The sequence below is a fragment of the Nematolebias whitei genome, chromosome 10, assembly GCF_014905685.2.
Source record: "Nematolebias whitei isolate Nwh7 chromosome 10, NemWhi1, whole genome shotgun sequence".
Classification (NCBI taxonomy): Eukaryota; Metazoa; Chordata; class Actinopteri; order Cyprinodontiformes; family Rivulidae; genus Nematolebias; species Nematolebias whitei.
In genome coordinates, this window is record NC_056507.1 from 48,215,915 (window position 1) to 48,220,184 (window position 4,270).

The following is a 4,270-nucleotide window of genomic DNA, read 5'->3' on the forward strand; positions in this document are numbered from 1 at the left end:
TTGTAGTGAGTCACGTGAGGTACGTGTCACTTGTTGTATGACAAATATATGGATATATATTTATGCATACTTTTCACGAGTTCTTCATTTTTCTGACTGTAAATGCCGTGCATTGAATTTAACACAAAATGTAACGAGAGACGTTATTACCTTTGACCCATCAAATGAATGGAATCATTTATTTTCAAAATCAAAGTTTAACATCAAACATTTACATTAATTTGGCAAAATATGAAAATAATAACAGACAGTTTCACAGAAAATGAACTTCAAATCACTCGGCGGTGATTTGAGGACTTTGCTTCAGACATTTCTAAAAATATCTGTACTGATTTATGAGAGAGAAGAGTTTAAGATTAAATTGAGATTTATCTTACAGAGGAAATATGTGAGGGAATTTAATCTGTTTGACCAGAAGTTGCACGCTCCGTCCGATCTCAGCTTCTCACGGTACACTTGGTCAAAATAGAACCATCTACCTGTTGATGATGAATCAGCCTTGGAGTAGTTCCTTTCTGACTCGTTTCAGCGTCTCCGTCGAGAGCTACCAAACCTTCAGAGAGTCGTGCGTGGTTAGCTCAAAACAGAATTATAATCCCCAAAAAACCTCTGGATTCTTCATTGCTCTGAAGCTTTCAGAACCGACTGCACTCTCAATCTTGGAACTCTCACGTTCTCCAGAACTCTCAATCTCGGAACTCCATATCACTCTCAATCTAACATGAACTGAGAAGTTGCCACATTTTATTTGGGTCGACTTCCTGTTCAATTTAGAGCTTTCTGATTCGTGGAAGGACCAGAAAGAGGAGTGGTTTTGACGTAAGGTGTTTATCAACAGTCGAGGTCAGAGAATGAAACTTGTTTAACATACAGAAAAGATTATTGCAGAAGCAGCAGACTTTTTGGAGTCTACTCTTGGTAATCTTCTGAAAAAGTTTAAACATGACATTTCTTCTTCAGTAAACATTTTAGTTGACCGAAAACCAACCTTTCACATACTTACGACTTGACTCATTTCAGACAGAAAATCAAGGAATGCTTATTCAGGTGATTTCTTCTTGGAATGAGGAATAAAAATCATTACTTACTGTTTATGTAAAATAAAGATGAGTAGTTCTTTTCAACCTATAAGCATTGAGTGAACTAACACAATTTGATTATCAAAACATTTGTAAGACAGTAATGATTATAAAGAATTGTCTTTTCTGCTTGATTAATTCAAGAAAGAAAGTCATCAGATGGCCCAGACTATTCAGATCAATGAAAATAACAGTCTCTGTCCATCTGGTAGATTTGAGGTCATCTGGTTCACTACACTCTTAAAACACGAGAAAAGAACTCACATTTCAGTTTACATTAATTTGGGGTTAAATAGAAACTGATTTTTCCTCTCCAAGAGAGGTGGTGCCCACACAACGAGGTTATTTGTATAATACATGCATAAGTTATGAGCTTAACTCATAACTGATAATTAACAATATTTATCCAGCCCAATAGCCCTCTATATCTCCAAGCCTGTGTGTCCTGTGCTGCCCATGTTTCCTGCACCACCAGTCTCCTGTGCCACTAGGGTCTCCTGTGTCGCCAGGGTCTCCTGCGAAGCCAGGGTCTCCTAAAATTTTCTGCGCAGCCCAGCAAAGCTGAACCTCAAGAGAGTCCTGCTCAGCTCACAAAGCAGCCGAGTCCTGCTCAGCCAATGAATTAGACGAGACCTCCGCTACAGACGAACCCATTTCCCTGTGTTTTCGTGAGGGTCAGCCATGATGCCTCACCTTCCAGGGATTATGTGGGTGTCAGCTGTGATGACCCACCTGCTTGCTGTGTCTCTCCTGGGTCTCTTCTTGGTGCCAATTTTACATAGTACCTCTTAGTAACGGTAAAGCATGGTTAAACTCAACTCGGTACGGTACACGTTATGTTTCCATAGCCCCTTTCAGTACTGAATCCAGTGGGCGGGGTTCAAATTGACGTCACGCACCTTACTATCTGGTGGTGGTACGAGCTTGGAAACAGGTTTCATACCATGCCATACCATACCATCCATCCATCCATCCATCCATCCATTTTCTTCCGCTTATCTGGGATAGGGTCGCGGGGGTAGCAGCCTAAGTAGGGAGGCCCAGACTTCCCTCTCCCCAGCCACTTGGGCCAGCTCTTCCGGGGGAATCTCGAGGCGTTCCCAGGCCAGCCGAGAAACATAGTCCCTCCAGCATGTCCTGGGTCTTCCTCTGGGCCTCCTCCCGGTGGGACGTGTCCGGAACACCTCACCAGGGAGACGTCCAGAAGGCATCCTAAACAGATGCCCAAGCCACCTCAACTGGCTCCTCTCGACATGGAGAAGCAGCGGCTCTACTCTGAGTCCCTCCCAGATGATCAAGCTTCTCACCCTGTCTCTAAGGGAAAGCCCAGACACCCTGCGGAGAAAACTCATTTCGGCTGCTTGTATCCGAGATATCATTCTTTCGGTCACAACCCAAAGCTCATGACCATAGATGAGGGTAGGAACGTAGATCGATCGGTAAATTGAGAGCTTCGCCTTTTGACTCAGCTCTATCTTCACCACGACAGACCTGTATAGCGCCTGCTTCACTGCAGATGCTGCACCTATCCGCCTATCGATCTCACGCTCCATTTTTCCCTCATTCGTGAACAAGACCCCAAGATACTTGAACTCCTCCACTTGGGGTATGACCTCCTCCCTGACCCAGAGAGGGCACTCTACCCTATTCCGGCTCAAGACCATGGCCTCGGATTTGGAGGAAGTGATCATCATCCCAGCCGCGTCGCAACATCATCTGTAAAAATCAGAGACGCAATCCTAAGGCCACCAAAACGAATCCCCTCAACACCTTGGCTGCACCTAGAAATTCTGTCCATAAAAGCTATGAACAGAATCGGTGACAAAGGGCAACCTTGGCGGAGTCCAACTCTCACCGGGAACAAGCCCGACTTACTGCCGGTGTAGTGAACGAGGCCTCCGACTACAACCTGTCTCTGAAGACCTTCATGGGACAGGAACTGTTATTTCATTGATCTGAATCCAGAAATACAAATTATCTCATCAAGAGACTATTTAATTGTATCTTGAATTAATCAATTGAAAGAACACTCTTCTTTTTACATTATCATTACTATTTTAGAATATCTTGATAATCAAAGTGTGTTTAGTTTATACCATTTCTAAATGTTGAAGTGAACTACTCATTTAAATCAACTGTGAAACAGTATTAATGATTTTTAAACCTCATTAGACTTGGAAATCAAGTTAAATGTCTATTTACAAAGTAATTGTGCATTTTGATCTTCTGTCTGAATGAGTGGATTTGATGTTGGTCAGAAGTCAGGGATGTCGGTCAAAAGTCAGAAAGCAAGTTATGAGAACGAAGTGCCTTGTTTTAAAACTCAGCAGACAGTAAATAACTTCAACTGGCATCTGCGTTTGTCTCACTTCGCCATAACATTCCTCTGTCTGTACTAACCGTTCGTAAACATTCCTGCTGTCTTTTTGACTCCTAATAACCCTATGACATCACTGAAACACCGCCCCTGCTGGTTGTTTCAACCAATCAGGAAGTACCAAGTACAGGAAGTGAGTACTCTTTAAAAAGTCAAAACTTCCTGGGACTATTCAGTGTTCCTTCAGTCTTCCCGCAGTCTTTCAGGCTTCCTTGGGTGTGCCTTCAGTCTTCCTACTGTTTTCCTCAGTCTTTTTAAAGTCTTTCTTGGGACTATGGAGTCTTCTAGTAGTCATCTACTTCTGAGTGGAATCTCTCACTGGAGTATCCTGATGCATGCTCAATAATCCAGGTAGAAAAATCTAAAAAAGTTAAATCTGGTCCTCTGGACATTCAAAAAACAACGAGTATGTACAGATCAGGCACGCTTAGCACAGCATGTCAAGTCCAAGACTCGACAACAAAACAAGTTTAACGTACTAATCAGAGTCAGAGTCAGAGTCAGAGTTTCTTTATTGTCATTCGCACCTCATGTGGTACATGTGGTGGAGCGAAATTATGTACACGGGGTCCATGTTACATCCAACAATAAAATGTCTAAGAAAAACAGTAATAACATCTAAGATATGAACCAAGAAAAACATCAACTAAATATACACTAAGCACTCATAACATAAAACATTGAACATCAGCACAAACATGAACATGAGTCTGTGAGCAGATGTGCACGCATGAACACATCAACATTGAAACAGATCAGCAGCAACATGAAACAGATCAGCAGCAACATGATATGGTTTTTCACAGTGATTATT